Here is a 24031-nt window from a genome sequence, read left to right on the forward strand (position 1 = left end):
TGACTTGGTGTCGCACGGCCCAGGAAAATGATACAGAATATGGTTTTTGCATTGTTGAATTCAATTGTCAGTTTAGCCTTATTTTGGATTTTGAAATTGTCTGTCCTGTACACAAGTGAGTGTCAAAAACATCTGAGCGGAAGTTAGGTGTTCCGAATAATGACATTGAGCACTATGCACTCTCCTCCAGTCTGGAAAACAATTCATCACAGGCAATTTAATAGACAATAGACAGCAGGTGCAGGAGTAGGCCATTCTGCCCTTCGAGCCAGCACCACCATTCATTATGATCATGGCTGAACAACCTCAATCTGAATCCTGTTCCTGCCTTAGTCCCATAACCCTTGACTCCACTATCCTTCAGAGTTCTATCCAAATATTTATTGAAAGAAAACCTCCTGCTATCTCGGGTTCTTCATTCCATTGACTTCAAATCTTCAAAGAATTCAACAGACCTTGTTACATATTCATTTCCTCACATTTGTTCAGATCATTATGTGCATAGTGTGACAGTGGGAGTGCACTTGCCCCACAACCCAGGGGTCAGACCATAGTCTTGGAACCGTACTGTGTTATTTCTCATTTCACCAACACCAGGGAGAAATATCTGCTGCTCTGCATGATTTACGAAATTTAATTATTCATAAGGTCATAGCTTTTTGTGCATCTGTGATGAGGTGGCCGAGAGGTTAAGGCGATGGACTGCTAAACTATTGTGCTCTGCACGCGTGGGTTCGAATCCCGCTGTCATCAATGGCTTTCAATGGTGCTGTTTTCAGATGATTACAGCTGTTGTATGAAAACTGGGATTCTAATAGCTATTTTATCTGCATTGACGCTATGACGAAAATCTCAAAGAATAGTTTGAGCCTGTTGACTAAACTACATTGCAATGTCGGTTGCACTGGGATAATGAAAAGGAGCGCGATTTTCTTTTTCAAGTCAAGTTGCTGTGAACATTTTTTCGTATGAAAGACATCCAGGAAAATCAAATACCGAGAGCTGCGAAGTGCATGTTATGCAAAGGAATTCTTAATGAATGTTTTGTCAGATGAAATCTGGAGAAGGTTGAGTAGAAGTAATTCATCCTGGTGAGAAGAGCACAGCGAGACAGCACAAAATAATGGAGATATTTCAAAATGGGCAGGGAGTGGGTTTAGGGGCACTGAGAACTGGCTGTAAATGCACAGTGGAGAATTGCCACTGTGGGTGCCGTGCATGGGCACGGAGAGACTGACACATTGGTCTCGCCCTCGCCCCTTGCTCTCGCCATTGATGAATGCTGGACATAAGGCACAGATAAACACAAGATGTGGGAAGCAAGTTCCCTCTCGTTATGCACACACTGGATGCATCACATTGAACTATGAACAACTGGAGAAATCAACATGTTACCTATAGGGAGTGAAACTAAACTGTGGATCAATTACCGCAGATTCATGCAACATAAACATGAAAAATGATTAAAATGTAGGGTGTAGGGTTGCTCACTGAGCGGTAACTTTGATATCCAGACGTTTCATGACTTGGCTAGGTAACATCATCATCAGTGGCGACCTCCAATTGAAGCAAAGCTGTTGTCTCCTGCTTTCTATTTATATTTTTCTCCTCGATGGGGTTCCTGGGGTTTGTGGTGGTGTCATTTCCTGTTCGTTTTCTGAGGGGTTGGTCGATGGCATCTAGATCTAAGTGTTTGATTATGGCATTGTGGTTGAAGTGCCAGGCCTCTAGGAATTCTCTGGCATGTCTTTGCTTAGCCTGTTCCAGGATAGATGTGTTGTCCCAGTCGAAATAGTGGTATTTTTAATCCGTATGTAGGGCTACGAAGGAGAGAAGGTCGTGTCTTTTTGTGGCTAGCTGGTGTTCCTATATCCTGGTGGCTAACTTTCTTCCTATTTGTCTTACATAGTGTTGGTGGCAGTCATTGCATGGAACTTTGTAGATGACGTTGGTTTTGTCCATGGGTTGAACTGTGTCTTTTAAGTTAGTTTTTGTTTGAGAGTGTTGGTGGGTTTGTGTACTACTAGGATTCCGAGGGGTCTGAATAGTCTGGCTGTCATTTCTGAAACTTCTTCAATGTATGGTAAGGTGGTTAGGGTTTCTGGCTGTGTTTGGTCTGCTTGTCGTGGTTTGTTCTTGACGAATCTGCGAACTGTATTTTTTGAGTATCTGTTCTTCTCGAATACGTTTAATAGGTGGTTCTCCTCTGTTTTCTGAAGTTCGTCTGTGCTGCAGTGTGTGGTGGCTCGTTGGAATAGTGTTCTGATACAGCTTCGTTTGTGTGTGTTGGGATGGTTGCTGGTGTAGTTAAGTATTTGGTCAGTGTTTGTCGGTTTTCTGTATACCTAGGTTTGTAGTTCTCCGTTGTCCTTTCCTTCTACTGTGACGTTCAGGAATGCGAGTTTGTTGTCGGTTTCTTCCTCCTTGGTGAACTTTATGCCTGTGAAGGTGTTGTTGATGATGTCAAATGTCTCTTCTATCTTATTTTGTTTTGTGATGACAAAGGTGTCATCTACGTAGCGGACCCAGATTTTTGGTTTGATTGTTGGTAGGGGTGTTTGTTCTAGTCTTTGCATTACCGCTTCTGCTATGAATCCTGATAGCGGAGATCTCATGGGTGTGCCGTTGGTTTGTTTGTAGACTATGTTGTTGAAAGTGAAGTGGGTGGTGAGTCACAGGTTCACTAGCTTCATGATGTTTTCGTTGGTAATGTGATTGATGGTTGTTGGTGCGTCTGTGATGGTCTCTTCTAAAAGTGTGGTAAGTGTTTCCTTTGCCAGGTCGATGTTGATGAAGGTGAACAGTGCTGTTATGTCGAATGAGATCATCGCTTCTTCTTCCTCTTTTTTGGTGTTTTTGATGATTTTTAGGAATTCCTGGGTGGAGTGGATGGTTTGGTGTGACTTTTCTATGAGGCATTTCAGTCTTGCGTGTAGTTCTTTGGCCCGTCTGTAAGTTGGTGTTCCGGGTAATGAGACTGTGGCTCTGAGGGGGGTGGGGGGGGGGGGGGTGGGGGGGGGTCTCCTGGTTTATGGATTTTTGGTAGTCCGATTCGACTTGGGAAACACCTTGATCCTGGGACAGTCTAAGCAAAGACGTGCCAGAAAATTCCCAAAGGCCTGGCACTCCAACCACAACGCCATAAACAAACACATGCCATCTATCAGCCCCGCAGAAAACGAAAAGGAAATGACATCACCACAAACCGCAGGAACCCCATCCAGGAGAAAGATATAAATAGAAAGCAAGAGACAACAGCTTCCCTTCACATGGAGGTCGCCACTGATGGTGTTACCTAGCCAGGTAATGAAACATCTGGATATCAAACCTACAGCTCAGCGAGCAAACCTACACCTTAAACCTCAACCTGAGTTACAAACCTTCACAATCCTTGCGATTTAAAGTGTCTATACGCATATCAATAATAGACTTTTCGATATAATACCCGTCTGGTTGAACGAAGAAGACACCACATTTCAAGATGGATGACAACGTCACCAATGTTGTTTTGAAATTGAGATCTATTTGATCATTTTACGCAGTGAACAAGTTCATTTTAAATAATGCAAACCACATTCTCTCACCTGGAATAAAAGTGTGTTTTGAATACAAACATTGTCCTTGCTAACTCGCAGTTACTCAACATGAAAAATAGGAATTAATTTTTATTAAGCATACATCAATTAGCACCATTATCTTACTTCGGATGGACTGCAGTATGCACATGCGAAATAAGATTTAAGAAAGAATGACTTTTGGAAATAATGATTCGGTGGTGACTAAAAATAACATTAGGTTCTCATGATGTGGTTATTCCACCAATTGGTCCAGTGCAGGTCAGAGTGGAAGGTCTAACCTCAACTGCACCACTGGTAATGACATGGAACAGGGAGCATTGGGACATCAAACTGGGAGCTCCAACTTGAAGTAGAGCAGCTTCTCTTGACATGGAGCAGCAAGGAGCATTGTAACGTCAGGATGGGAGCTCCAACATCACCTGTAGAAGCTTGTATTTACATGGAAGAGGAGGGAGGATTGGGACATGAGGCTGGGGGAAAGGATATTCAACTATTTTAATCTAAAGTAAAATATGTTTCAACACCTCATATGTTAATTGATTTATCAAGAATCTTTCCCGGGAAAATAATTAATTCTTTAGATAGTAAAGACAAGTCCTGCAAATATTCAACTCAGGAAAACGTATTGGTACAGAGAGAAATGGGATTGATGCTTCATGTCTTTGTCTTTTCATTTCTGGCCGACTCTGCGCTGGATTACGTCATCGGAAGGACGTTTTCACTCATTTCCTGCAAATTCGGACAGGTCATTAACGATATCTAAATATAAAAATTATTGGGAATATGCGATGTTATGATTAGGCTGGAGTTTACCTCAAATTATGGTGAAAACGCAGCAAAGTCAGTTGCAATTCCCTTGATCAGCAGTGACCTCATTGATTGGCTGATCAGATTGTGAATGCTCGTTGTTTTGAGGACAAATTGAAGTGAATCAATGATGGTGATTATCTTTGTTCTTTGTTCACCTTGTGACTTTTACTGTTATTGCTCATGTCCTTGTTAACACCACAGCTCTGCAGCGTGTAAAATCTCAGCTGTGCATCTGGACATTGGTGCAACCATTCGGAGAGCTGGCTCCGGATCAGGCGGTTGTAAGTTCGACTTTTACTTTGCGCAAGCGCATTGTGGAGATTCATCACAAATCCAACCTAATCACTTTTGTTATGCTGAGGTGGATAATATTTGAAATTTTCATCTCCACAAATGAAAGTTCTTTCAATGTCTTCGATCAGTTAAACATTACCAAGAGCTCTCAGAGTAAAAATCACACAGTACCAGATTGTGTCGAACAGAGTTAGTTGGAAGCACCAGCGTTCCATGCACTGCTTCGTCATCAGGTGTTTGTCAACTGTTGGAATCTAAAATGGCTTTGTGTGATTATTAAATGTATCCACCCCAGTCCAACACCAACACCTCCAAGTCATGGGTACCGTCGACACCACGAACGGTCGGTTAAAGTCCAGATGATCTTCCAAAAGATCACGCATGTTGACACACACACCAAGTTTCTGCAGAAAAACACCCACCTGATGAAGGAGCGGCTCTCCTAAAGCTAGTGCTTCCAAATAAACCTGCTGGACTCTGCCCTGATATTATGTAATTTTTAACTTTGTCTACTCAACTCAAACACTGGCACTTCCATATCATAGACAACATCAGTCATGTCCCACCTTTGTCAGAGAAGGCAATCCTGGAATAGCCCAATACATTGCTCATAGGTACGTTTCGTTTTCAGAAACCAATGCACTCAATCGCTGCAGCTCCGATGGATGAAAAGCACAGAAAATAAATAGCTGAGACTCAGTTTTGACAGTATTTTGAAATTCTTTCTGAAGTGGAATCAGAGGAGAATGAAGGATTAACTGTCCGACTGTGCAGAGAGAGGGAAGGCACTTTTCCCTTCTTTGATGAGCTGGGGTATTGACTGATCTAAGGCATGAAACAGATTCCTGGGAGAGCTGCTCTCGCTGCATCAGGAACAAGAGGTCCTGATTTCCTGAACGGAAATGAAACCCAGGCCACTCAGTTAAAGCTCTGAATACTAACCACTAGACCACCAGGGATGAGGGCAGAAGCCGTTGCACCGTTTCTTCATAACACAGTTTTTGGAATTATGTCACTGCAGATATGTTTCCCCTCAAAAATGATTGAATTATGGAGTGTTTACAGCACAGAACTGGGTCCCTTCATCTCGTTTCCCAGCACTTGGTCTGTAACCTTGTAAGCTCTGACGTTTCACCTGAATACTAATTTCTCTGGAACGTTTTAATCTCGTAAAACACAATAAATGGGATTAAAGTTTGAAATGGCTACTGAACCCCATTTTTACCCATAGACTGAAGCACGCAGACACATTTCCCCAAGTGTGACACAGGCCTCGGGAGAAAACAAGCAGAAAGTAAGATTTCACCGACTTGTCCGATGTTGCCCCATTTCAGAGTTCACCACCAATGTCTGGTTACAGCAAAGAAAGGAAGCATTCAGCCCCTCCCGTCCCAGTGTTCCTTGCCCATTGTTTCCCCTTTACTCTGTAGTTATACTAACTCAACTCGTTCTTGCTGCCAAACTTGATCACTGCTCACGCCCGCTATTTCTTGTCCTGCCGAAGGGTTTGCCTCAAGTTCTTGGAATGAAAAACAGTAATGGCCTATTTCAAGCACTTTTCTAGTTCACAAGGACAGTGTTATCGCCACTGAGCAAGCACATTGCCAGCTCCGAGAGAAGGTCTCATCCTTTAGAAACTGAAATGCAAAGATGATTGGATCGCCTCAGTATTGTAAACCAACCAACAAGACCAGAATCGGGCCGAGGGAATCACACACAGAAGGATGGGAGAATAGAATGGCGAATCTCATGATGTCCAGGGTGGTGTTAACAGAAATCTTCCCTGGTAGTATAGTGATGAGGATTCAGTGATTTCACTGTCATGGCTTGTTAAAGGTTAACGTGTACAGTTATCAATATGAAATACTGCCTGATATTTCGAAGCAGAATGTTGATGTGCAGCAGACAGAATCGTTTCCCTGCATGAACTAATAAGAGAGCTCAGAAGAGCCAGGAGGAGGCATGAGAGCCAGGAGGAGACATTAGAAGTTGTTGGCGGATAAGATCAGGGTTAACCCTAAGGCTTTCCACAGGTATGTCAGGCATAAAAGAATGACGAGAGTTAAATTAGTGCCAATCAAGAATAATAGTGGGAAGTTGTGTGTGGACTCAGAGGAGACATGGGAAACACGAAATAAATATTTTTCGACAGTGTTCACGATATAAAATGAAAATGTTGACGAGGAAGATACAGAGATACTTGCATCTAGATTCGAAGAGATTGAGGTTCACAAGGAAGAGGTATTAGAAATACTGCAGAGTGTAAAAATAGACAAGTCTTCTGGGCCGGATGGGATCTATCCTAGGATCATCTGGGAAGCAAGGGAAGAGATTGCCGAGCCTGTGCCATTGATCTAGAAATCATCATTGTCTACAGGAATAGTGCCTGAGTACTGGATGATTGCAAATGTGGTTCCCTTGTTCAAGAAGGGTAGTAGAGACAACCCTGGTAATTACAGACCAGTAAGTCTCACTTCAGTTGTTGGTAAAGCATTGGAAAAGGTTATAAGAGATAGGATTTATAATCATCTAGAAAATAATAATCTGATCAGGGACAGTCAGCACGCTTTTGTAAAGGGTAGGTCGTGCCTAACGAATCTTATGAGTTTTTGACAAAGTGACCAAACAGGTGGATGAGAGTAAGCAGGTTGATGTGCTGTATATGGATTTCAGCAATGTGTTCGATAAGGTTCTCACAGTATGCTATTATACAAAATGCAGAAGAATGGGATTGTGGGTGACATAGCAGTTTGAATCAGTAATTGGCTCGCTGAAAGAAAACAGAGTGTTATAGTTGACGCAATATGTTCATCTTGGTGTCCAGTTACTAGCGGCTTTCCGCAAGGGTCGATGTTGGGTCCACTGCTTTTCGTCATTTTTATAAATGTCCTGAATGAGGACTTAGAAGGATGGGTTAGTAAATTTGCGGACAACACAATGGTCGGTGGAGTTGTGGATAATGACGAAAGATGTAGTAGGTTGCAGAGAGACATAGATAGTATGCAGAGCTGGGCTGAGAGGTGGCAAATGGAGTTTAATGTTGACAACTGTGAGGTGATACACTTTGGACAGAGTAATCGGAATGCAAAGTACTGGGCTACTGGTAAGATTCTTGGGAGTGCAGATGAGCAGAGATCTCGGTGTCCATGTACACAGATCCCTGAAAGTTGCCGCCCAGATTGACACAGTTGTTAAGAAGGAAAACAGTGTTTTTGCCTTTATTAATAGAGGGATTGAGTTCTGGAATCAGAAGGTTATACTGCAGCTGTACAAAGATCTGGTACGGCTACATTTGAAGTATTGTGAACAGTTCAGGTCACCGAATTATAAGAAGGATGTTGACGCTTTGGAAAGGGTGCAGAGGGGATTTTCTAGCATATTGCCTGGTATGGAAGGAATGCATTACGAGGAAAGACTGAGGGCCTTGAGACTGTCCTCGTTGGAGAGAAGACTGAGAGGTGACTTAATAGAGACATACAAGATAATCAGAGGCTGAGATAGGGTGGACAGGGAAAGTCTTTTTCCAAGTATGGGGACGGCAAACACGAGGTGCACAACTTTAAAGTGAGGGGAGATAGGTAAAAGACAGATGTCAGAGGTAGTTTCTTTACTCAGAGAGTAGTTAGGGCATGGAATGCTTTGCCTGTAAAGGTGGTAGATTCGCCAAGATTAAGTGCATTTAAGTCGTCATTGGAGAGGCATATGGACGTACATGGAATAGTGTAGATGGGATGGGCTTCAGATTAGTATGACAGGGCGGCGCAACGTCGACGGCCGAAGGGCCTGTACTGCACTGTAATGTTCTATGTTCTATATGCTACAGTTCCTCATCAGCAATGTCATCGGCAATTGCCTGACGTTCAATCAGTTTAAAACAAGAACGGAGGGGGCGTCAGGAAAACGGAAGGGGAATAGCGGTTTGTGAGAATTAACTACAGACCTCGTGGTGCCAGGTTCAATGTAGATAATGAATATCGGTTTTCCTGTTTACCTTGGTATACTGATCACTACGGATCAATGCCCCAATATTGTCTGCCCTTTGTGTGTTGTTCTATATACATTTCACCTCGGTTCAGTGCTCCGGGGGGACCACGCTTTTTTAAATTTGGCACGTTTTACTCAGGTCTGTTTTGCAGTTTCATATTAAGGCCAACAATTTTAGGAACAGATAGACACCATTCAGACCATCACGTCTACTCCGCTATTGAATGGTTTCATATCTGATCTGATAACCTTGAACTGCACTTTCTTGCCTTTCGCCATAACGCTTGATGTCTTTGCTGTTTGAAGATCTGCCGATCTCAGCCTCATTACACCTAATGACACTTCCTCAACAGCCTTCTGCTACAAGAAAGTCCACTGATCCAGAACTGTCTGAGAGAATAAATGCTTCATCATCTCTATTTTAATTGTGAGATCCGCATTCTAATACAAAGTTAAAAATCGCACAACACCAGGTCATAGTGCAACAGGTTTAATGGAAGCAATATCATTTGGAGAGCTGCTCCTTCATCAGGTGGCTGTGAAGTACACAGTGGGAAGATACAGAATGTATAGCGAACGGTTACAGTGTAATTTCACATTGGAAAAATACCTTGATTGCTTGTTAAGTCTTCCATCTGTTAGAATGACTATGTTAGGTTCATTTCTTTCTTATGTAAATCGAAAAACTTTCTTTTAACAGTTACGTTCTCAGGTGGACTTTACCAATTTGTGTCAGCACAGATAATATGTTGAAGGTGTTAGTCCCTGTGTGCCGCGTCCATGCCATAATGTTTAGACTGATGCTAATCTAAAAAAAAACAACATGCTGCAGGCAAGGATGCCTTAAGACAAGTTACATTGGTGAAGCTGAGCAAAGGCTACAACAACGGAATGGGCGCTGCACATCAATCAACAGACAGGTATGCCCCTTCCCAGTTGGAGAGCACTTCAGTGATCCAGGACATTCGACCTCGGATCTTCGGGTGACAATCCTCCAAGGCGGTCTTCGGAACAGGCAGCAGCTAAAAGTGCCCCCACAGAGACTGATAACTAAATTCGGTACCCATGGTCATTGGGTTCATGTCACAGTACAGGTGATCCCATTGCTCTATCTACAAACAGAGACCCTCCTACACACACACACACACACACGTATACGTCTGTGGGGTGAATTTGTACTTGCAGAGTTACATTGTACTTTGCTCAAAAACTGCATGAATCCATGTAAGTCTCTGGTAACTCATTTTTATAAATTAGAATCAGTCTAAACATTATGGAACAGACAGCAGCTCACGGGGGGGGGGGGGGGGGGGGTCAGACACCAGTTGTGAAACTTCACCTGAGAATGATATTTTAAAATAAAAATGTTTTGCGCTTTGCATATGAAAGAAGTGAAGCTAACATGGTCATTCTAACAGATCGTAGACTAAGCAAACAATCAAGGTATTTTTCAATGTACAATTTCAGTTACATCACACTGGAAACATATGCAATAAATTCTGTGACTTACAACTGTGGACTCCACAATCACCTGATGAATGAGCAGTGGTCCGAAAGCTAGTACTTCCAATTAAACCTGTTGGACTATAACCTGGGGTTGTGTGATTTTCAAATTTGCATACCCCAGTCCAAAACCGGCATCTCCAACTCATTCGATACGAGGTGCTCTGGTCATAGAACCAAACTTTCTGCATCCAACTTATTAAATCCTTGAAAATACCTATATGTTTCAATAAGGATCATTTTGTAGTACTGAGGCTCAGCAGGCAAAGGCAACTGATTTCAGTGTTTCTTCCCATTTGATTTCATCTCCGATATGAAATTCTCACTGACTCTGACAGAACTGCTATCTTTGCTGTTTTGTAATGTCAGGAACTCATGTTCAATTTCAGATTTCCATAAGGAACAACAATTTTTCTTCTCTGACTGGAAATCAACATTGGGAAATAGCAGTGAGACAGTGGCATTTCAGCACGTTCGCAACAAGGACGGCATATGCAATGCTTGGAACTTTTCTTGATGACTTTGTTTTTGCCTATTTTGCTCAATTGAAAAATGACAGTTATTGAGTTTTTAAAAGCATGGTGAATGGTCCTTCAGCCTATTGCATCATTATCAGTTATCAAACATCTGGCTTGTAAACACAGTTTACAGCACGTGACTCCTCGCCTGCTGTGTTCTAACATTTCAAGTCTTAGTTAAATTGTTATTCAATTTCTTAAGGGCTTGAGTGGAACAAGAAACATCTCTGTGAACTACCAGTTCTGAAAGACAAACTCTTTCTCAGAGCCATTTGTCAGTTTTCCTCATGATGCTGTGGAAAATATTTCTGCGCTCACATCTGAATTGGTTTCCCCTGTTTCTTCCTCAGCTTCCTCCTTCTTTCTATTAAATGGTTTAGACTCCAGTACAAATACAAGGTGCAGGTTGCGGAAGTCATGTGTTTGTACTTTCATTGACACTCTGTCTCACAGGGAGCGACAGACCTTCCCCACCCTGATTCAGAAAGCACTGTCCTTTCTGTGACATTTCCCATGGAGAATGGAAGGACAGGCATTAATAACCCGCATTTGGAAACGGAGCGACAGTTTTAAAACATTTACAGTGCCCCAGCCAGGAATTGAGCTCCTATCTCCCGTATAACATACGGTGACACTAACCACGATACTAGCAAGGACAACAGTTTCAAAGGAGACACTTCAGCCCGTTGTGGTTGCATTTGTCAAAAGCAACTGCTTAACGTCCCGAATGGTTTAGCCCATAGCCTAACAGGTATTGGCAGAACATATTCACATCTGAGTATTCCTTCAGGTTATAATGGTTGCTGCCTTTCTGACCCGAACAGACAGTGTGGTCCAAATTCGAACACCTGCCGGCCTATACCGCTTTTCTACACATTTACTTTAACCTTTCTGTCTTTCTCCTTAAATTTCTGCCCGCCTGTGATTGTTCTTTCCATCGATGGGAAACGCTTCTTTCAGTCTACATTATCTATACCCCTCACAAACCCCTCTGCACGGTGACAAAGAACCCCAGTTTGTCCTGTATCCCTTCATGACTGAAACTCTTCAGTCTCGACACTATCCGAGTGAATCTCTCCTGCAACTTTCCCAGTGCGATCTCATCCCTGGACAATTCTAGCACTGAGCCGAATCAATATATTTCCATTCTGTAACAGCATCGGGGTGGCTCTGCAGCTTTTATTGCCTTTCGGTCTGGAGTCACGTGGACCCCAGACCAGATAAGGACGGTAGTTTCCTTCCCTCAAGGACGTCAGTGATGGGTTTTTCAGACAACGTATTCTTAATTCTAGGCAGTTATTGTATTCACATACTATCATCGTCGTGGTGTAGTGGTAATCTAACCCGTCTCCACAGAACATTACTTGGCTTTTCTGTGTTAACAATCCAGCGATAATACCACTAGGCTATCGCAGAAAGCCCCCATGGGGGATCTTTTCCAATAGAGTCGCATTTCCCTAGTTATTCCCAATGCCCTTTTATTGAGCTTCAAGCTCCAATAATCTCTGGCCCATGTCAGTAAAAGCTGCTAAAAGAGAATTGATCTCACAGCCACGATATCTAAACGGATCGAATGACTTGAAGGTGCCAATGAAGAGATTGGGGCAACAGTGAGTGCAACGGCACAGACTGGATGGTACCAACGTGCAAATGTATGTTAGATTGTGTAATGCCTCAGTCAAATGGGACGCGAGATGTAAAAGAGAGCTAGGGAGAGTGCGAGGGAGAGACATCTTCGAGAACTTTTGGGTTTAAATCCCGATACATGAAACGCAGAAATATCAGAGAACAAAATTCGATGAAAAACAGATCATCACCTCGGAGAATATTAACTTGTAAAAACGATTAATTTCTGACCGTGTTTCACCAAAAGTAAAACTTTGAGAGAACTGACCTCTATGATGTGGATTCGAGCCGAGGTCACTGCAATCACAACGCAGAATGCGAACTACTAAACAGTTACAGCATTCCACAGAGCACACTTGTAAACTGCAACCAGGATGGTAGCAGAGGAAATGTCAGGAAGAATGTACAATATCAGGATTTAGCGACAGGCATGTGGGAACGCAGAATGAACCGAATCTTTAACTTTAGCGTCCCCAGAGACTGTGGAGATTCCATGAATGAGAGTACAAGAGAATGGGATTAATGAAACTCTCCAAACTCTTGGCAGAGTGCAGAATATTGTTGAAGCATATGCTTCAATAGCATTATATTTGAACATCGGCTACTTCTTCACTTTGCCCACACAAGGCAGGACCAATTGCTGCAGGCAATCACACATAATCCGAGTTCCAGATCAGGAATCAGAGAAACTGTGTGAAGCATGCACGAAGATCCAATTGGAAACTGGGATGGAATGACAGGAGAGAGGCGCATGTATTTCCGAGGTTGGGACAGCTCCTGGTCAAAAGCGGGGCGGAAGGGAATACTTGCCCCCATTTATAATATTATGACCATAAACAGTACATGTTGCTGAGACAGCCGATTGGCGCATCTAAAGCGTGTGGAGACTTTAACTTTGGGGTGGCAAGGTTCGAGATTTCATTTTCCTATTTGGATCAGTGGTTTTGACATTGGCATCTGCTTTTGTTCGCATCAGCTCAGAATCAGCTTCTTGTTCCCAATAAATACTGCAACGTGGAGAAGGTGTTGTTGTGGTTTTATAATAAACTAGTCATCCTTGGGCACTCACACACGGAACTGGTAATGTTAAAGTTCGACGAATAAAACCTGGAATGGAAGCCTGACCTCAGGAACAGAGAACATGGCTTTAATTTCCTGCAATCCCATCCATACATGTCACTTATACAGGGGATGCTACCATCTTTACGCAATCCTGCCTACTTGTGACTCCAGGACCTGAACAACATAGCTGACCCTTAATCCGAGAATGACGACCATGTGGGAAAGCAGGTCATTCGGCCCATTCCAGTCGACACCATCCCTCTGAAGCACATCCTATCAGACCCACACTCCATATCTATTCCATTCCCCTTCATTTCCCATGGCTGATCCCAGTAACCTTCACACCTTCAGACTGTAGGAGGAAACTCACACAAGCAAAGAGAGAATGTGCAAACTGCACAAAGTCACAAGAGACTGGGATCGAATCCATGTCTCTCGAGAAGCGAGGCAGCAGCGAATCAGGATGAACAACAAATGCTGTCCTGACCAGCGACATCCACACCCTGTGGGTATATCGGGAAGAATAAAAACACATTCACAACATGGATAACGGGACTTGCGTCTGCATGGACATGATTTGAACCAATCGTTCATCCTGGGTAGATACAAGGACGCCGATATCACAGAGAAACCAGGGCAATGAGGAATTCAATAACCTGCTGCAGTGGAACTAATCTACTCAGTAAAACTGCGGACAGACTGTTCAACAATCCCGTGTGTGGGAAGGCCTCAATGGGCAATAAAAACTTCAGAGTAAGCAGCAAGATTACATATCCCAGAAGGGGATCAATTAAATTGTCAACGCTGCTGTTAATCCAAACCAGCTGCCAGTTCCATAGCGTCAAAGTCATAGACTCACACAGCATGAAAACAGGCCTTTCACTCCTACCAGCTCATACTGAACATAATGACAAACTAAACGAGTCGCATCTGACGGCTCTTGTAACTGCTGAGGGTTAATAATGCCCTTGTGATATTATTACTACGTTGTTAATATGAATGTACAGATATAATTCAGTGGACACGGGTTCAAACCCTGCCATGGCAGATGCTGGAATTTTATTTAAATAAATCCCTAGAGTCTAATGATGATGTTGAATCAGTTGTTGTAGATCTGATTCACTAATGCCTGATAGGGAAGGAAACTGCCATACCTATCTGGTCTGGCTGCTTTGTGACTCCAGATCCATAATATCGTGGTTGATTCTGATCTTCCCTCTGGACAATAAATTATGTACTAGGCATGAATGAATAACTTTTGTTAATCCCACTGATACTTTCCAATTCATTTATCGATCCAACGATCCTGTACATATTGTAAATGTACTTTCATTCATCACTGCCTCAGGAAGTGAATTGCACACATAAACCATCCTCTATGAAAAAAAGCCTCTCAGATCCTATTTTCAATCCCTCTTTTCACTTTAAACATTTGCCCTCTCGTCTTGAAGTGCCCCTCCTTGGAGAAAAGACAGTTACAGATAACTCGAGTTGAACTCTCAATGATTTATAAATTTCTATCAGGTCACCTTTCAAACTCCAGTGCTCGAGTGAAAATATTCTCAGCCTATCCAGCCTTTCGTTATAACACAAACCTTCCCCACTCGCCATACGCTGGTATACCTGTTCTAAACCTACTCCAGCTGAATAATTTCCTTGCTATTACTGGGCGACAAGAACTGGACACAGTATTCCAGAACACGCATCACCCAATGCCCTATTCAACTTCAACAGAACGTACCAACTCCTACGTTCAAAGGACTGAACAACGAAGGCAAGATGGCATTTTTTAACCATTCTGTCTATATATGAAGCAAATTAAAATGAATTATGTACTTGTATTCCTGGCCTCCGTGTTCCACAGCACGATGCAATGCCTGATCAGTAATTGTATTAGCCCTACTAATATTTGCTCTAGGAAAATGTTTCATTTATCCAGATTGAACTTCATGTGACATTTTTCAGCCCAAAGACGCAATGGATTAAGATCCTTCTGAAACCTTAGATCACCTTCTTTACAGTCTCCAATTCTGCTGTCCTTTGCAAGCTTATGAACCATGGCTTCGATGAGTTTGATTGTTTTCTCATATAGGTCAACGATTTTTAATTATTTGTCGTGGCCATCATTTAGCTGTTTGCAAATCAGGTAACAATTATTCATCTCGTTAACCATGAGGAAGACAGCCATAGACTGCAGGGAAATTGGAAACAATTGGGAAGAAAATGTGCTGAAAGGAATTCAATCCAGTGAAGTGGGTGATAATGAATTTGGGGAGGATCAATGATACAAATGTGAATACTGAGTGGTTTAAAGTAATAAAAGAGAAATTGGAGTAGACATTCACGAATGTTTGAAGGTGATTGGACAAGGGATCAAGTGGTCTCGAGGGGTTGGAGATACTTTCTGTTCTTGACCGCAGGTGGGAACATAAGAGCAGGGAAACGACGCTGGAACTTTAGCAACGGCCTATTCAAGATCAGTGGAGAGGGGAATCAGATGGACGGAAGTGCGTACTGCAGGTGCTGCAAATCAGAATCAAGATTAGAGTGGTGCTGAAGAAGCACAGCAGGTCAGGCAGCATCCGAGTTGCAGAAAAAAATAACGTTTCGGCAAACGCCCTTCATCAGGAAAAAAGGTGGGAGCCTCGTGGGTGGAGCGATAAACGGGAGAACTGGGTCTGGGAATAATTTAGCTGAGAGTGCAAGAGGTGGATAGAGATGGGGTGAAAGGTGATAGGTCGCAGAAGAGGGTGGAGCGGATAGGTGGAAAGGAAGATAGACAAGTGGGACAGGTCAGTAGGATGGTGGCAAGTCAGAAAGTTGGAACTCGGCTAAGGTGACCGTGGAGAGATGAGGAAACTGGTGAAGACCACGTTGATGCCCTGGGGTTGATGGTCCCGAGGTGGAAGATCTGGCGTCTGTTGGTGAGAGAATAGCGGTGGAGGAGACCCAGGAACTGCATGTCCTTGGGAGAGACGGGGGACGTGGTAATTGATGTTTTTGGTCATGGGGCGTTGGAGTTGAATGTTGCGGGTTCCCTGGAAATGTTCTGTGAAGCGCTCTCCGAGAATGTGTCTGTTGGCCCCAATGTAGAGGAGACCACATCGCGAGCAACAGATGCAATAAACGACATGTGTGGAAGTGCACACGGACATTTGCTGGATGTGGATAACTCATTGGAGCCTTGGTAGGATGTGAGAGGGAAGATGTGGGTGCAGGTTTTGCAATTCCTGTGGTGGCAGGGGAAGGTTCCGTGAGGGGAGGGTGGGGTTTTGGAGGGCGTGGAGTTGACTAGGTAGTCGTGGAGGAAAGAGTCTTTTTGAAAAGTGGATAGGGGTGGGGAGGGAAATATAAATTTCCCTGTCACTGCAGGAATTACAAAACCTGCACCCACATCTACCTCCTCACCTCTGTCCAAGGCTCCAATGGAGGCTTCCACGTCCATCAAAGTTTATCCTGCACTTTCACACATGCCATTTCTTGTATACGTTCCACCCGATGCGGTCTCCTCTAAGTTGGAGAGAGTAGATGTGTTCTCACACAACACTTCAGAGAATATCTCCAGGATACCTGCAAGAATCAACCCCAGTGCTACATGGCTAAATATTTCAACTCCCCCTCCCACTCTCCCGAGGACATGCAGGTCCTGGGCCTCCTGTATCGCCACTGCCTCACAACCCGATGCCTGGAGGAAGAAAGCCTCATCATCTGCCTCGGGACCCTTCAACCCCATGGCATCAATGTTGACTTCACCCGTTGCCTCATTTCCCCTCCCCCTACCTTACCCCAGTTCCCACATTCCAGCTCAACACCGTCCTCCTGACCTGTCCCACCTGTGCATTTTCATTCCCACCTATCCACTCCACCTACTTCTCTGGCACATCATGTTTACCCCCCGCCTGCATCCACTTACAGCACTCTCAGCTACCTTCTCCCCAGCCCCACACCCTTCCCATTTCTCTCTCCATCCCATGGGCTCCCAGTCTTATTCCTGAAACCTTTGCCTGAAAAGACCATTTTTCCTGCTCCTCAGATGCTGCCGGACCTGCTGTGCTTCTCCAACACCACTCTAATCTTGACGGCAGTCAGTTGATTGAGAGGATTTTCAGATATTTTCTATTGTTGACCACAGGCTGTGGATGATTTCAGAACTTTAGCAACCACCAGTTTAGGAAACAGCTAAAGGACTGAGCACAAGTATGGTCATGGCATAAATCAACATTTTTCTTAAAATTGTAAGACAAAAGATGGAAGGCTGAAGTATGCAACTTTGCCCATCAAGACCGTTTCATCAATGATTTTCTCACTGATTCCTTTCCAACTCAGGGTGCTATGGGCCTTGTAGGGTAAGTTGAAAATGGTGGCGTTTCGTTGCATCTTCCAACCTTGTCCTTATAGTCAGTACAGCTGTTGAGCTTTGAAGGTTGTCAAAAATGCCCGAATGACTTACTCCAGTGCATCTTATAGTTGGTGCACACTGCTGCAATTGCGCCTTAGCGGTGAAGGGAATGAATATTGCAGGTGTTGAAGAGGGTACACTCAAGTGACTGCATTGTCGTGGACGGTGTCCAGTTCCTTAAGTGTTATTGAAGTTACACCCATTTAGACAAATGGAGAGAGTTATATTAACGTCTCATTTGTGCCTTGCAAACGATGGAGGATTCACGGAACAATGAGTTGAGTTTATAATCAAAAAATGTCTCAAGAACATGTTGTTGTTGTCAAAGTGTTTATGTCGCCAGTTTCTATAAGTTTTTTCCCCCGAAATAATAGCTCTGTGGACGATTACACAGGGTAATTTGTTTACACTAAAGTTATTGAATGTCAATGAAATATGATTAGATTCTCATTTGTCGGAGTGTTCATTACTCTATTTCGTCCTTGTGTGGAAAATCTGATTCCAGTCGCTGTCTGATTTTAAGTTCCAATTCCCGTCTGAGCTTGAAATTCCAACCGTTTCTTTGCATAAATGTCTCCGCCTTCCGTAATAATATGTAGGGAAAGCAAAGATTAATGAGCATGTTGTCAACACTGGAGAAAATGGAGCTTCATGGAATGATTGGTTAGGCTGGGATTATTCTCCTTGAAACAAAGACAGGGTAGTTACAGGCTGGTGGTTCACCCTCTGGTAGGAGGAAAGCAGAATTAGATATTGCCTGTTTAGTTCAGAAATTAGATTAGAGTGGAAACAAGCCCTTCGGCACAACAAGTCTACACCGACCCGCCACCCCCCAACAGGCAATTTCGCATGGCCAATTCATCTAAACTGCACATTTGTGAACTGTGGGAGGAAACCGGGGAAAACCCACACAGACACAGGGAGAAAGTGCAAACTCCACACAGTTAGTCGCTTGAGGTGGGAATTGAACGCGGGTCTCTGGTGCTGTAAGGCAGCAGCGCTAACCACTTTGCCACCGGGCCGCACACGACTGAGGAGTATTTTCTTTTCTCAGGGGCCAGTAAATCGATGGAACTCCTTGCCGAAATTGTTGTTGAAGATGAGTTGTTGTGTATTTTCAAACTGTGCCATACAGATATTTAACCAGATAGATGATAAAGCTTTGTCGAGGCAACGCTGGAGAATGGAGTTGAGGATTATCAGATCAGCCATGAGTTCGTGGAATGGTGGAGCAGACTCGATGCGCTGAATGGCCGGTTTCCAATCCTACATCATTTGGTCTAACGCCTTATTTAATTGATACCTTTAGAATTCTGAGGGGAGGGATGACGTGATAGAAAAGGTTTCTCAATCTGATCAGACAGATCAGGAACTAAGCTCATAAGTTCATGAACAGGAAATGTGTTGGGGCCTGGATACAACAAATGGCACTGGGCACACCGCAGATGGGGATGTGCAGATGTCGTGATTGCGAAAGAAAATTGGTGGATCTAATATTGTTGCCAACTTGGTGATCACGCTGTATTATGGATTGCGGTATGATTCACACAGCAAAAGGTTGTGAAAGACTGAAAGATTCATTTCATTGGAAACGTTTTCTGCGGTTGCAATTCAATTGACTGTTTAAAATACTGATCAGAACTTTGTGTGGAGTATTACATGAAAAATTCACAATCCCACTGGATAAACTATTGCACTCGATCTTTCCTTATTTGTTCCCCTTTCATTCGACATAAATTCATAGAATGTCAAGATGGAATGAAAGGAGAAAAGAAACGTTTGCACTCCATTTCATTATCCGAATGTAACTTACAACAGAATCAAATTGCTTTACTTCGACTTTGATGAGATACCGATTTTTCACAAATCTCCGGTGCAATGAAGGGCAAGAGCAAGATCGTCCACGTGAAATGTTGCATTCAATTTTGCTCCGAATTTATTTCAGCTGAACGAAAATACTGATGAGAAAAACAGAAGGTTGAACTACAAAACAAGATGGCAGTTTTGATGCTCAGTTACTTTGGCAGATTTCAATGGGTATCAAATGAACCCAAAATCATGGCGATCCTCCTCCCATCTTTAAGGCATGGGATTAAAGCAGGAATTCGATCTCCAAGAGACGGGTCACTTCCTATTCATGATGGAATAGCTTTCCTTGACAATATACCAAATCTGCTCAGTTCCATTTATTATGCTTCATGTGGAATATTAATAGAAATCTTTTAAAAAACAGAGGTTTTTTGCTGCATCTTAATCAGCTGCAGACGTTTCCGATATTTCTTTGCATCTGAAGTCGTCCAAATTAGACATTGTTTCCTCGCACCTTCTACCCCCTACACCCTCCTTTACACTTTTACCGGGCCACACGCTGTCTCTCTCCTGTTGAAACTCACTGCTTGTGTGTTTCTCAATGTGCCGATCCAAATATTTTGGAAACGGATTGTCTGAGTGACAGAAATTCTGCCCCCATTATTTCTTTGTCCTACATCGATGGTTTTGAAATCTTGACTTTCAGAAATTTATGAACTTGAAAAAGTGAATTTGCCACATATTTACTCTCTCCAAACCTCAAATACTCTGGAAAACTTCCATTCGGTTTTACTTGGTTTAGTTTCAAATTTTCCAAAACACAAATAAATAAAACTCCATCCCCACTAAATGCAGTCAGCATCGTCTCCAATGTCTTAGCAGCACAGTAAACGCTGGAAGTGTCCTCTCTGATAGAATCACCGATTCCCTACAATGCAGAAAGTACAGTTGAGTCAATCGGGTCTGTAGGGAGACTATGAACAGCATCTCAACCAGACCTAGCTCCCATCTCTATCCCCGCAGGCCTCTGGCTTGTGATTTCAAATAAACCTGTTGGAATAAAACCTGGCAACTTGTGACTGCTGACCTTATCACTGCGTTACCCATGGCTAATTCACTTAACTTACTGAGTTCACTCCCTGGACTGCTGAGCGCAATTTAACATGGCCAATCCAGCTAACCTACAGACTTAAGAGCAGTGCGAACCACTGATCAAATGTAACATCACATTGAACACTATCTGTATCATGTGCAATGGCTTTACACACTGGCAACTCTGCCGAGTTGAAAGCAAGCTGCGCCCACCAACCCGAATTCAATGCATCCAAACGCGGTTCTACGCTATACAACCTCAGTAGTTCTGCTGGAAATGTTTCGGCACTCAGATCTGAATGGGTTTATTCTGTTTTCTTACTCAGATTCCTGCTTTAAATAAACACATCAGTCAGGAACAACTCTATATAATGGTTTTGATTGCAACACAAACACAATGTGCAGTTTGCTGAAGCTACGTGTTTGCACTTTCACTGACACTCTGTCTCCCCAGGAGCTGCAGTCCTTCCCCAAATGATTCAGACAGCACTGTCCCTGCTGTGACATGTTCCATAGAGAATGGAAGGCCAGCCATGAATAACCTTCACTGGGGAACAGAGCGACAGGTTTAAAACCTTTACGATGCCCCCAGCGGATTATTGAGCCCTGTGACAGGTGGGGACACTAACCACAATACTGTGGAGGACAACAACATCGAAGGAGGCCCTTCAGCCTGTTGTAGCCGCACTTGTCAAACACAACTGCTTAACGACCTGAATCAAGTTTTCCATCGTTTAGCCCATGATCTTACATGTTTTGGCATCGCAAATCAACATCCCAATTTTTTTTATTGTTAGAATGATTTCCGCCTCTCTGACCCTTTCCGCAAATCTACTCAAACCTTTCTGCCTTTTCCTGAAATCTCTTGGCCCCAGAGTTCAATCTCTCCATCAATAAGAAACGCTTCTTTCAGTCTATCCTATCCATAACCCTCAGTATTTAGTACATCTCAGTGATGTTTTCTCCAATCTGCTGTGCTCGGCGACAAACAACCCCAGTCTGTCCAATCTCTCCTCACAACTGAATCTCTTCAGCCCAGACAATATCCCAGTGAATCTCTACTGCAACGTTCCCAGTGCGATCACCTCCATGCAGTACTCTGAATTGCAGAACTGCACACAGTAATCTAGCTAGGGCCGAATGAACTTTTTTTTCTATTCTGTTACAGTATGAGGGCGTCGCTGGCTCGGCAGTATTGATTGCTATACCAAATTGCACAGCGGGTAATTGAGACTCAATCGTTTTGTAGTGAGTCTGGAGTCACATGGAGGCCCGAGCAGGTAAGAATGGCAGTTTCATTCCTTAAATGACGTCAGATAGTTTTGTTATTTTTTTCATCAATTGAACATGGATATATAGGAGTTATTAGATTCATAATTCCAGATATATATTGAATCCCAATTCTACCACCTAGCATGGTCGGAGTGAAACCCAGGTCCCTGGTGTCTGAATTAACAATTCAGTGTTTAGTGGTAAGAGCGCTCGGCCATTGCAGAAAAGCAGTGAAACTGATCTTATCCTATTAAGTCGATTTTCCCCGATACTGGTCTGTGCCATTTTCCTGAGCTTGACCTCCCCTCCCCCCCAATCACCCCCCCAATAATATCTGGTCCGTATCAGTAAAAGCTGCTACATGAGTATTGATCTCACAACAGTGGTAACCAAAGGGATCAAATGGTCTGCAGGTCCCGATGGTGGGGTTGGGGCACGTTCACCCAGCAACAGTGACCCCAGCCACACAGACTGATCGGTATCAATATGAGAGTCTATATTAGATTCTGCGATGCCTTAGTGAAATAGGAAATGACTCCGCAAACACATGATGAAAGACCAGCGCTCCGAAAGCTAGTGCTTCAATTAAACCTGTAAGACCATAACCTGGTGTTGGGTCATTTTTAACTTTGTACTCCATAGTCCAACACCGACATCTCCAAATTAATGAAATGGGGGTATGGGATGGAAAGTTTGGTTAGTGATCGTAGGAGGGAAGAAATCTCTGAAAACGGGTGGATTTGAATGCTGACATATGAAACACAGAGATGTGAGCAAGCAGAACTTGGAGGAAAAAAAATCACCTTGGAGAAAATCAAAACGTTAAAACAACTGATTCCTTTGTGTTTCACAAAAGACTGGGACACACAGAGTTATTACTGCGATGACTCGGAATCGAACTGAGATTGCTGCGGCCACAACGCAGAGTACCAACCACGATACGATCACAGCACCCCACAGACGAACACAGTAAGTGGATGCTCTAAGTACAGTATTATAAGGAATGTTAGGCAGAGCACCAAATGCATACTATCAGTGCTTAGCGACCAGTAGCAGATAGGTGGGAACTCAGAATGGTCTGACTGTTTAACATCGGTTCCCCCAGTGGCTGTGTTAATTCCATCATTAATGTGTTGAGAGCTGAGATAAATAGATTTCTCCAAAACATCAAGGACTCCGGGGACAGTGCAGCTTTTGTTACCTGCACATCCACCAATATCATTTATTGTATCCGTTGCTCCCAGTGCAGTCTCCTGTACATTTCGGGACTGGGCGCCTCCTAGCAGAGCGCTTTCGGGAACATCTCTGGGACACCCGCACCAATGAACCACACAGCCCTGTGGCCCAACATTTCACATCTCCCTCCCACTCTGCCGAAGACATGGAGGTCCTGGGCCTCCTTCACTGCCGCTCCCTCACCACCAGAAACCTGGAGGAAGAATGCCTCATCTTCCGCCTCGGAACACTTCAACCCAGGGCATCAATGTGGACTTCAACAGTTTCCTCATTTCCCCTTCCCCCACCTCACCATAGTTCCAAACATCCAGCTCAGCACTGTCCCTATGACTTCTCCTGTGTTGTCCTACCTGCCTATCATCTATTCCACCAATACATTCCACCCTCCCACCAGACCTATCACCTTCATCCCCTCCTCCATTTACCGATTGTACTCTATGCTACTTTCTCCCCACCCCCAACCTCCTCTCACGTATCTCTCCACCCTTCAGGCTCTCTGCCTGTATTCCTGATGAAGAGCTTTTGCCCGAAACGTCTATTTTACTGTTCCTCGCATGCTGCCTGAACTGCTGTGCTCTTCCAGCACCACTAATCCAGAATCTGGTTTTCAGCATCTGCAGTCATTGTTTATACCAAGCTTTTGTTGAAATGTATATTTCAATAGCAATGCAGTTTAACATCGGTTACTTCACGAGTTTCCCCACACAAGGCAGTAACCCCTGCTGCCACATAGGCCCAGTTCCCAGCCCCAGAATCAGAGGAACTGAGTGGCGCAGTCGCGAAGATGCAACTTGAAATCGAGATGGGAATGAGGTCGCAGAGATACTCGATGGCTCAAGTGACACAAC

General features: G+C 43.6%; 1 non-coding gene across 1 annotated transcript; it reads left to right on the top strand.

Annotated features, from left to right (window-relative positions):
- The first annotated feature begins 671 nt into the window (after positions 1-671).
- On the top strand, positions 672-753 carry trnas-gcu (transfer RNA serine (anticodon GCU)). Its single transcript has one exon. It is a non-coding gene; the product is annotated as a tRNA-Ser (tRNA).
- The last annotated feature ends 23278 nt before the right edge of the window (positions 754-24031 follow it).

This window comes from Chiloscyllium punctatum, chromosome 6 (assembly GCF_047496795.1).
Source record: "Chiloscyllium punctatum isolate Juve2018m chromosome 6, sChiPun1.3, whole genome shotgun sequence".
NCBI lineage: Eukaryota > Metazoa > Chordata > Chondrichthyes > Orectolobiformes > Hemiscylliidae > Chiloscyllium > Chiloscyllium punctatum.